The sequence below is a fragment of the Taudactylus pleione genome, unplaced genomic scaffold, assembly GCF_031769625.1.
Source record: "Taudactylus pleione unplaced genomic scaffold, aTauple2 ptg000597l, whole genome shotgun sequence".
In the NCBI taxonomy this organism is placed as follows: domain Eukaryota; kingdom Metazoa; phylum Chordata; class Amphibia; order Anura; family Myobatrachidae; genus Taudactylus; species Taudactylus pleione.
Window position 1 is genome coordinate 1,716,707 of NW_028284999.1, and position 12,772 is coordinate 1,729,478.

Here is a 12,772-nt window from a genome sequence, read left to right on the forward strand (position 1 = left end):
GTATAGAATATCGATGTGTGGGATAGGTAAACACCTGCTCTAGTCCTTGTTATGTATAGAATATCGATGTGTGGGATAGGTAAACACCTGCTATAGTCCTTGTTATCTACAGAATATCAATGTGTGGGATAGGTAAACACCTGCTCTAGTCCTTGTTATCTACAGAACATCGATGTGTGGGAAAGGTAAACACCTGCTATAGTCCTTCTTATCTACAGAACATCAATGTGTGGGAAAGGTAAACACCTGCAGTAGTCCTTGTTATCTACAGAACATCGATATGTGGGATAGGTAAACACCTGCTATAGTCCTTGTTATCTACAGAATATCAATGTGTGGGAAAGGTAAACACCTGCTATAGTCCTTGTTATCTACAGAATATCAATGTGAGGGAAAGGTAAACACCTGCTATAGTCCTTGTTATCTGCAGAACATCGATGTGTGGGAAAGGTAAACACCTGCTATAGTCCTTGTTATCTACAGAACATCGATGTGTGGGAAAGGTAAACACCTGGTATAGTCCTTGTTATCTACAGAACATCGATGTGTGGGAAAGGTAAACAACTGCTCTAGTCCTTGTTATCTACAGAACATCGATGTGTGGGAAAGGTAAACACCTGCTATAGTCCTTGTTATCTACAGAACATCAATGTGTGGGAAAGGTAAACACCTGCTATAGTCCTTGTTATCTGCAGAACATCGATGTGTGGGAAAGGTAAACACCTGCTATAGTCCTTGTTATCTACAGAACATCAATGTGTGGGAAAGGTAAATACCTGCTATAGTCCTTGTTATATACAGAACATCGATGTGTGGGAAAGGAAAACACCTGCTATAGTCCTTGTTATCTACAGAACATCGATGTGTGGGAAAGGAAAACACCTGCTATAGTCCTTGTTATCTACAGAACATCGATGTGTGGGAAAGGTAAACACCTGCTATAGTCCTTGTTATCTACAGAATATCAATGTGAGGGAAAGGTAAACACCTGCTATAGTCCTTGTTATCTGCAGAACATCGATGTGTGGGAAAGGTAAACACCTGCTCTAGTCCTTGTTATCTACAGAATATCAATGTGTGGGAAAGGTAAACACCTGCTCTAGTCCTTGTTATATACAGAACATCAATGTGAGGGAAAGGAAAACACCTGCTATAGTCCTTGTTATCTGCAGAATATCGATGTGTGGGAAAGGTAAACACCTGCTATAGTCCTTGTTATCTACAGAATATCAATGTGTGGGAAAGGTAAACACCTGCTCTAGTCCTTGTTATCTACAGAACATTGATGTGTGGGAAAGGTAAACACCTGCTCTAGTCCTTGTTATCTACAGAACATCAATGTGAGGGAAAGGTAAACACCTGCTCTAGTCCTTGTTATCTACAGAACATCGATGTGTGGGAAAGGTAAACACCTGCTCTAGTCCTTGTTATCTACAGAACATCGATGTGTGGGAAAGGTAAACACCTGCTCTAGTCCTTGTTATCTGCAGAATATCAATGTGAGGGAAAGGTAAACACCTGCTATAGTCCTTGTTATCTGCAGAACATCGATGTGTGGGAAAGGTAAACACCTGCTCTAGTCCTTGTTATCTACAGAATATCAATGTGTGGGAAAGGTAAACACCTGCTATAGTCCTTGTCATCTACAGAACATCAATGTGAGGGAAAGGTAAACACCTGCTATAGTCCTTGTTATGTACAGAATATCGATGTGTGGGATAGGTAAACACCTGCTATAGTCCTTGTTATCTACAGAATATCAATGTGTGGGAAAGGTAAACACCTGCTCTAGTCCTTGTTATCTACAGAATATCAATGTGTGGGATAGGTAAACACCTGCTATAGTCCTTGTTATCTACAGAATATTGATGTGAGGGAAAGGTAAACACCAGCTATAGTCCTTGTTATCTACAGAACATCGATGTGTGGGAAAGGTAAACACCTGCTCTAGTCCTTGTTATCTGCAGAATATCAATGTGAGGGAAAGGTAAACACCTGCTATAGTCCTTGTTATCTGCAGAACATCGATGTGTGGGAAAGGTAAACACCTGCTCTAGTCCTTGTTATCTACAGAATATCAATGTGTGGGAAAGGTAAACACCTGCTATAGTCCTTGTCATCTACAGAACATCAATGTGAGGGAAAGGTAAACACCTGCTATAGTCCTTGTTATGTACAGAATATCGATGTGTGGGATAGGTAAACACCTGCTATAGTCCTTGTTATCTACAGAATATCAATGTGTGGGAAAGGTAAACACCTGCTCTAGTCCTTGTTATCTACAGAATATCAATGTGTGGGATAGGTAAACACCTGCTATAGTCCTTGTTATCTACAGAATATTGATGTGAGGGAAAGGTAAACACCAGCTATAGTCCTTGTTATCTACAGAACATCGATGTGTGGGAAAGGTAAACACCTGCTCTAGTCCTTGTTATCTACAGAATATCAATGTGTGGGATAGGTAAACACCTGCTATAGTCCTTGTTATCTACAGAATATTGATGTGAGGGAAAGGTAAACACCAGCTATAGTCCTTGTTATCTACAGAACATCGATGTGTGGGAAAGGTAAACACCTGCTCTAGTCCTTGTTATCTACAGAATATCGATGTGTGGGAAAGGTAAACACCTGCTCTAGTCCTTGTTATCTACAGAATATAAATGTGTGGGAAAGGTAAACACCTGCTCTAGTCCTTGTTATCTGCAGAATATCAATGTGAGGGAAAGGTAAACACCTGCTATAGTCCTTGTTATCTGCAGAACATCGATGTGTGGGAAAGGTAAACACCTGCTCTAGTCCTTGTTATCTACAGAATATCAATGTGTGGGAAAGGTAAACACCTGCTATAGTCCTTGTCATCTACAGAACATCAATGTGAGGGAAAGGTAAACACCTGCTATAGTCCTTGTTATGTACAGAATATCGATGTGTGGGATAGGTAAACACCTGCTATAGTCCTTGTTATCTACAGAATATCAATGTGTGGGAAAGGTAAACACCTGCTCTAGTCCTTGTTATCTACAGAATATCAATGTGTGGGATAGGTAAACACCTGCTATAGTCCTTGTTATCTACAGAATATTGATGTGAGGGAAAGGTAAACACCAGCTATAGTCCTTGTTATCTACAGAACATCGATGTGTGGGAAAGGTAAACACCTGCTCTAGTCCTTGTTATCTACAGAATATCAATGTGTGGGATAGGTAAACACCTGCTATAGTCCTTGTTATCTACAGAATATTGATGTGAGGGAAAGGTAAACACCAGCTATAGTCCTTGTTATCTACAGAACATCGATGTGTGGGAAAGGTAAACACCTGCTCTAGTCCTTGTTATCTACAGAATATCGATGTGTGGGAAAGGTAAACACCTGCTATAGTCCTTGTTATGTATAGAATATCGATGTGTGGGATAGGTAAACACCTGCTCTAGTCCTTGTTATGTATAGAATATCGATGTGTGGGATAGGTAAACACCTGCTATAGTCCTTGTTATCTACAGAATATCAATGTGTGGGATAGGTAAACACCTGCTCTAGTCCTTGTTATCTACAGAACATCGATGTGTGGGAAAGGTAAACACCTGCTATAGTCCTTCTTATCTACAGAACATCAATGTGTGGGAAAGGTAAACACCTGCAGTAGTCCTTGTTATCTACAGAACATCGATATGTGGGATAGGTAAACACCTGCTATAGTCCTTGTTATCTACAGAATATCAATGTGTGGGAAAGGTAAACACCTGCTATAGTCCTTGTTATCTACAGAATATCAATGTGAGGGAAAGGTAAACACCTGCTATAGTCCTTGTTATCTGCAGAACATCGATGTGTGGGAAAGGTAAACACCTGCTATAGTCCTTGTTATCTACAGAACATCGATGTGTGGGAAAGGAAAACACCTGCTATAGTCCTTGTTATCTACAGAACATCGATGTGTGGGAAAGGTAAACACCTGCTATAGTCCTTGTTATCTTCAGAACATCGATGTGTGGGAAATGTAAACACCTGCTATAGTCCTTTTTATCTACAGAATATCAATGTGAGGGAAAGGTAAACACCTGCTATAGTCCTTGTTATCTGCAGAACATCGATGTGTGGGAAAGGTAAACACCTGCTCTAGTCCTTGTTATCTACAGAATATCAATTTGTGGGAAAGTTAAACACCTGCTCTAGTCCTTGTTATCTACAGAATATCAATGTGTGGGAAAGGTAAACATCTGCTCTAGTCCTTGTTATCTGCAGAACATCGATGTGTTGGAAAGATAAACACCTGCTCTAGTCCTTGTCATATACAGAACATCAATGTGAGGGAAAGGAAAACACCTGCTATAGTCCTTGTTATCTGCAGAATATCAATGTGTGGGAAAGGTAAACACCTGCTATAGTCCTTGTTATCTACAGAACATTGATGTGTGGGAAAGGTAAACACCAGCTCTAGTCCTTGTTATCTACAGAACATCAATGTGTGGGAAAGGTAAACACCTGCTATAGTCCTTGTTATCTACAGAATATCGATGTGTGGGATAGGTAAACACCTGCAATAGTCCTTGTTATCTACAGAACATCGATGTGTGGGAAAGGTAAACACCTGCTCTAGTCATTGTTATCTACAGAATATCAATGTGTGGGAAAGATAAGCACCTGCTCTAGTCCTTGTTATCTACAGAACATCAATGTGTGGGATAGGTAAACACCTGCTATAGTCCTTGTTATCTACAGAACATCGATGTGTGGGAATGGTAAACACCTGCTTTAGTCCTTGTTATCTACAGAACATCAATGTGAGGGAAAGGAAAACACCTGCTATAGTCCTTGTTATCTACAGAACATCAATGTGTGGGATAGGTAAACACCTTCTATAGTCCTTGTTATCTACAGAACATCGATGTGTGGGATAGGTAAACACCTGCTATAGTCCTTGTTATCTACAGAACATCGATGTGTGGGAAAGGTAAATACCTGCTATAGTCCTTGTTATCTTCAGAACATCGATGTGTGGGAAAGGTAAACACCTGCTATAGTCCTTGTTATCTAGAGAATATCAATGTGAGGGAAAGGTAAACACCTGCTATAGTCCTTGTTATCTGCAGAACATCGATGTGTGGGAAAGGTAAACACCTGCTCTAGTCCTTGTTATCTACAGAATATCAATGTGTGGGAAAGTTAAACACCTGCTCTAGTCCTTGTTATCTACAGAATATCAATGTGTGGGAAAGGTAAACATCTGCTCTAGTCCTTGTTTTCTGCAGAACATCGATGTGTGGGAAAGATAAACACCTGCTCTAGTCCTTGTCATATACAGAACATCAATGTGAGGGAAAGGAAAACACCTGCTCTAGTCCTTGTTATCTACAGAATATCAATGTGTGGGAAAGGTAAACATCTGCTCTAGTCCTTGTTATCTGCAGAACATCGATGTGTGGGAAAGATAAACACCTGCTCTAGTCCTTGTCATATACAGAACATCAATGTGAGGGAAAGGAAAACACCTGCTATAGTCCTTGTTATCTGCAGAATATCAATGTGTGGGAAAGGTAAACACCTGCTATAGTCCTTGTTATCTACAGAACATTGATGTGTGGGAAAGGTAAACACCAGCTCTAGTCCTTGTTATCTACAGAACATCAATGTGTGGGAAAGGTAAACACCTGCTATAGTCCTTGTTATCTACAGAATATCGATGTGTGGGATAGGTAAACACCTGCAATAGTCCTTGTTATCTACAGAACATCGATGTGTGGGAAAGGTAAACACCTGCTCTAGTCATTGTTATCTACAGAATATCAATGTGTGGGAAAGATAAGCACCTGCTCTAGTCCTTGTTATCTACAGAACATCAATGTGTGGGATAGGTAAACACCTGCTATAGTCCTTGTTATCTACAGAACATCGATGTGTGGGAATGGTAAACACCTGCTCTAGTCCTTGTTATCTACAGAACATCAATGTGAGGGAAAGGAAAACACCTGCTATAGACCTTGTTATCTACAGAACATCAATGTGTGGGATAGGTAAACACCTTCTATAGTCCTTGTTATCTACAGAACATCGATGTGTGGGATAGGTAAACACCTGCTATAGTCCTTGTTATCTGCAGAACATCGATGTGTGGGAAAGGTAATCACCTGCTCTAGTCCTTGTTATCTACAGAATATCAATGTGTGGGAAAGTTAAACACCTGCTCTAGTCCTTGTTATCTACAGAATATCAATGTGTGGGAAAGGTAAACATCTGCTCTAGTCCTTGTTATCTGCAGAACATCGATGTGTGGGAAAGATAAACACCTGCTCTAGTCCTTGTCATATACAGAACATCAATGTGAGGGAAAGGAAAACACCTGCTATAGTCCTTGTTATCTGCAGAATATCAATGTGTGGGAAAGGTAAACACCTGCTATAGTCCTTGTTATCTACAGAACATTGATGTGTGGGAAAGGTAAACACCAGCTCTAGTCCTTGTTATCTACAGAACATCAATGTGTGGGAAAGGTAAACACCTGCTATAGTCCTTGTTATCTACAGAATATCGATGTGTGGGATAGGTAAACACCTGCAATAGTCCTTGTTATCTACAGAACATCGATGTGTGGGAAAGGTAAACACCTGCTCTAGTCCTTGTTATCTACAGAATATCAATGTGTGGGAAAGATAAGCACCTGCTCTAGTCCTTGTTATCTACAGAACATCAATGTGTGGGATAGGTAAACACCTGCTATAGTCCTTGTTATCTACAGAACATCGATGTGTGGGAATGGTAAACACCTGCTCTAGTCCTTGTTATCTACAGAACATCAATGTGAGGGAAAGGAAAACACCTGCTATAGTCCTTGTTATCTACAGAACATCAATGTGTGGGATAGGTAAACACCTTCTATAGTCCTTGTTATCTACAGAACATCAATGTGTGGGAAAGGTAAACACCTGCTATAGTCCTTGTTATCTACAGAATATCAATGTGTGGGAAAGGTAAACACCTGCTATAGTCCTTGTTATCTGCAGAACATCAATGTGTGGGATAGGTAAACACCTGCTATAGTCCTTGTTATCTACAGAACATCAATGTGTGGGATAGGTAAACACCTGCTATAGTCCTTGTTATCTACAGAACATCAATGTGTGGGAAAGGTAAACACCTGCTATAGTCCTTGTTATCTACAGAATATCAATGTGTGGGAAAGGTAAACACCTGCTATAGTCCTTGTTATCTACAGAACATCAATGTGTGGGATAGGTAAACACCTGGTATAGTACTTGTTATATACAGAACATCAATGTGTGGGAAAGATAAACACCTGCTATAGTCCTTGTTATCTACAGAACATCAATGTGTGGGAAAGGTAAACACCTGCTCTAGTTCTTGTTATCTACTGAACATCAATGTGTGGGAAAGATAAACACCTGCTATAGTCCTTGTTATCTGCAGAACATCGATGTGTGGGAAAGATAAACACCTGCTATAGTCCTTGTTATCTACAGAACATCGATGTGTGGGAAAGATAAACACCTGCTATAGTCCTTGTTATCTGCAGAACATCGATGTGTGGGAAAGGTAAACACCTGCTCTAGTCCTTGTTATCTACAGAATATCGATGTGTGGGAAAGGTAAACACCTGCTCTAGTCCTTGTTATCTACAGAATATCAATGTGTGGGAAAGGTAAACACCTGCTATAGTCCTTGTTATCTACAGAATATCAATGTGTGGGAAAGGTAAACACCTGCTATAGTCCTTGTCATCTACAGAACATCAATGTGAGGGAAAGGTAAACACCTGCTATAGTCCTTGTTATGTACAGAATATCGATGTGTGGGATAGGTAAACACCTGCTATAGTCCTTGTTATCTACAGAATATCAATGTGTGGGAAAGGTAAACACCTGCTCTAGTCCTTGTTATCTACAGAATATCAATGTGTGGGATAGGTAAACACCTGCTATAGTCCTTGTTATCTACAGAATATTGATGTGAGGGAAAGGTAAACACCAGCTATAGTCCTTGTTATCTACAGAACATCGATGTGTGGGAAAGGTAAACACCTGCTCTAGTCCTTGTTATCTGCAGAATATCAATGTGAGGGAAAGGTAAACACCTGCTATAGTCCTTGTTATCTGCAGAACATCGATGTGTGGGAAAGGTAAACACCTGCTCTAGTCCTTGTTATCTACAGAATATCAATGTGTGGGAAAGGTAAACACCTGCTATAGTCCTTGTCATCTACAGAACATCAATGTGAGGGAAAGGTAAACACCTGCTATAGTCCTTGTTATGTACAGAATATCGATGTGTGGGATAGGTAAACACCTGCTATAGTCCTTGTTATCTACAGAATATCAATGTGTGGGAAAGGTAAACACCTGCTCTAGTCCTTGTTATCTACAGAATATCAATGTGTGGGATAGGTAAACACCTGCTATAGTCCTTGTTATCTACAGAATATTGATGTGAGGGAAAGGTAAACACCAGCTATAGTCCTTGTTATCTACAGAACATCGATGTGTGGGAAAGGTAAACACCTGCTCTAGTCCTTGTTATCTACAGAATATCAATGTGTGGGATAGGTAAACACCTGCTATAGTCCTTGTTATCTACAGAATATTGATGTGAGGGAAAGGTAAACACCAGCTATAGTCCTTGTTATCTACAGAACATCGATGTGTGGGAAAGGTAAACACCTGCTCTAGTCCTTGTTATCTACAGAATATCGATGTGTGGGAAAGGTAAACACCTGCTATAGTCCTTGTTATGTATAGAATATCGATGTGTGGGATAGGTAAACACCTGCTCTAGTCCTTGTTATGTATAGAATATCGATGTGTGGGATAGGTAAACACCTGCTATAGTCCTTGTTATCTACAGAATATCAATGTGTGGGATAGGTAAACACCTGCTCTAGTCCTTGTTATCTACAGAACATCGATGTGTGGGAAAGGTAAACATCTGCTCTAGTCCTTGTTATCTGCAGAACATCGATGTGTGGGAAAGATAAACACCTGCTCTAGTCCTTGTCATATACAGAACATCAATGTGAGGGAAAGGAAAACACCTGCTATAGTCCTTGTTATCTGCAGAATATCAATGTGTGGGAAAGGTAAACACCTGCTATAGTCCTTGTTATCTACAGAACATTGATGTGTGGGAAAGGTAAATACCTGCTATAGTCCTTGTTATCTACAGAACATCGATGTGTGGGAAAGGTAAACATCTGCTATAGTCCTTGTTATCTACAGAATATCGATGTGTGGGATAGGTAAACACCTGCAATAGTCCTTGTTATCTACAGAACATCGATGTGTGGGAAAGGTAAACACCTGCTCTAGTCATTGTTATCTACAGAATATCAATGTGTGGGAAAGATAAGCACCTGCTCTAGTCCTTGTTATCTACAGAACATCAATGTGTGGGATAGGTAAACACCTGCTATAGTCCTTGTTATCTACAGAACATCGATGAGTGGGAATGGTAAACACCTGCTCTAGTCCTTGTTATCTACAGAACATCAATGTGAGGGAAAGGAAAACACCTGCTATAGACCTTGTTATCTACAGAACATCAATGTGTGGGATAGGTAAACACCTTCTATAGTCCTTGTTATCTACAGAACATCGATGTGTGGGATAGGTAAACACCTGCTATAGTCCTTGTTATCTACAGAACATCGATGTGTGGGAAAGGTAAATACCTGCTATAGTCCTTGTTATCTTCAGAACATCGATGTGTGGGAAAGGTAAACACCTGCTATAGTCCTTGTTATCTACAGAATATCAATGTGAGGGAAAGGTAAACACCTGCTATAGTCCTTGTTATCTGCAGAACATCGATGTGTGGGAAAGGTAAACACCTGCTCTAGTCCTTGTTATCTACAGAATATCAATGTGTGGGAAAGTTAAACACCTGCTCTAGTCCTTGTTATCTACAGAATATCAATGTGTGGGAAAGGTAAACATCTGCTCTAGTCCTTGTTATCTGCAGAACATCGATGTGTGGGAAAGATAAACACCTGCTCTAGTCCTTGTCATATACAGAACATCAATGTGAGGGAAAGGAAAACACCTGCTCTAGTCCTTGTTATCTACAGAACATCGATGTGTGGGAAAGGTAAACACCTGCTATAGTCCTTGTTATCTACAGAACATCGATGTGTGGGAAAGATAAACACCTGCTCTAGTCCTTGTCATATACAGAACATCAATGTGAGGGAAAGGAAAACACCTGCTATAGTCCTTGTTATCTGCAGAATATCAATGTGTGGGAAAGGTAAACACCTGCTATAGTCCTTGTTATCTACAGAACATTGATGTGTGGGAAAGGTAAACACCAGCTCTAGTCCTTGTTATCTACAGAACATCAATGTGTGGGAAAGGTAAACACCTGCTATAGTCCTTGTTATCTACAGAATATCGATGTGTGGGATAGGTAAACACCTGCAATAGTCCTTGTTATCTACAGAACATCGATGTGTGGGAAAGGTAAACACCTGCTCTAGTCATTGTTATCTACAGAATATCAATGTGTGGGAAAGATAAGCACCTGCTCTAGTCCTTGTTATCTACAGAACATCAATGTGTGGGATAGGTAAACACCTGCTATAGTCCTTGTTATCTGCAGAACATCGATGTGTGGGAAAGGTAAACACCTGCTATAGTCCTTGTTATCTACAGAACATCGATGTGTGGGAAAGGAAAACACCTGCTATAGTCCTTGTTATCTACAGAACATCGATGTGTGGGAAAGGTAAACACCTGCTATAGTCCTTGTTATCTTCAGAACATCGATGTGTGGGAAATGTAAACACCTGCTATAGTCTTTTTTATCTACAGAATATCAATGTGAGGGAAAGGTAAACACCTGCTATAGTCCTTGTTATCTGCAGAACATCGATGTGTGGGAAAGGTAAACACCTGCTCTAGTCCTTGTTATCTACAGAATATCAATGTGTGGGAAAGTTAAACACCTGCTCTAGTCCTTGTTATCTACAGAATATCAATGTGTGGGAAAGGTAAACATCTGCTCTAGTCCTTGTTATCTGCAGAACATCGATGTGTGGGAAAGATAAACACCTGCTCTAGTCCTTGTCATATACAGAACATCAATGTGAGGGAAAGGAAAACACCTGCTATAGTCCTTGTTATCTGCAGAATATCAATGTGTGGGAAAGGTAAACACCTGCTATAGTCCTTGTTATCTACAGAACATTGATGTGTGGGAAAGGTAAACACCAGCTCTAGTCCTTGTTATCTACAGAACATCAATGTGTGGGAAAGGTAAACACCTGCTATAGTCCTTGTTATCTACAGAATATCGATGTGTGGGATAGGTAAACACCTGCAATAGTCCTTGTTATCTACAGAACATCGATGTGTGGGAAAGGTAAACACCTGCTCTAGTCATTGTTATCTACAGAATATCAATGTGTGGGAAAGATAAGCACCTGCTCTAGTCCTTGTTATCTACAGAACATCAATGTGTGGGATAGGTAAACACCTGCTATAGTCCTTGTTATCTACAGAACATCGATGTGTGGGAATGGTAAACACCTGCTCTAGTCCTTGTTATCTACAGAACATCAATGTGAGGGAAAGGAAAACACCTGCTATAGACCTTGTTATCTACAGAACATCAATGTGTGGGATAGGTAAACACCTTCTATAGTCCTTGTTATCTACAGAACATCAATGTGTGGGATAGGTAAACACCTGCTATAGTCCTTGTTATCTACAGAACATCGATGTGTGGGAAAGGTAAATACCTGCTATAGTCCTTGTTATCTTCAGAACATCGATGTGTGGGAAAGGTAAACACCTGCTATAGTCCTTGTTATCTGCAGAACATCGATGTGTGGGAAAGGTAAACACCTGCTCTAGTCCTTGTTATCTACAGAATATCAATGTGTGGGAAAGTTAAACACCTGCTCTAGTCCTTGTTATCTACAGAATATCAATGTGTGGGAAAGGTAAACATCTGCTCTAGTCCTTGTTATCTGCAGAACATCGATGTGTGGGAAAGATAAACACCTGCTCTAGTCCTTGTCATATACAGAACATCAATGTGAGGGAAAGGAAAACACCTGCTATAGTCCTTGTTATCTGCAGAATATCAATGTGTGGGAAAGGTAAACACTTGCTATAGTCCTTGTTATCTACAGAACATTGATGTGTGGGAAAGGTAAACACCAGCTCTAGTCCTTGTTATCTACAGAACATCAATGTGTGGGAAAGGTAAACACCTGCTATAGTCCTTGTTATCTACAGAATATCAATGTGAGGGAAAGGTAAACACCTGCTATAGTCCTTGTTATCTGCAGAACATCGATGTGTGGGAAAGGTAAACACCTGCTCTAGTCCTTGTTATCTACAGAATATCAATGTGTGGGAAAGTTAAACACCTGCTCTAGTCCTTGTTATCTACAGAATATCAATGTGTGGGAAAGGTAAACATCTGCTCTAGTCCTTGTTATCTACAGAACATCGATGTGTGGGAAAGGTAAACACCTGCTCTAGTCATTGTTATCTACAGAATATCAATGTGTGGGAAAGATAAGCACCTGCTCTAGTCCTTGTTATCTACAGAACATCAATGTGTGGGATAGGTAAACACCTGCTATAGTCCTTGTTATCTACAGAACATCGATGTGTGGGAATGGTAAACACCTGCTCTAGTCCTTGTTATCTACAGAACATCAATGTGAGGGAAAGGAAAACACCTGCTATAGTCCTTGTTATCTACAGAACATCAATGTGTGGGATAGGTAAACACCTTCTATAGTCCTTGTTA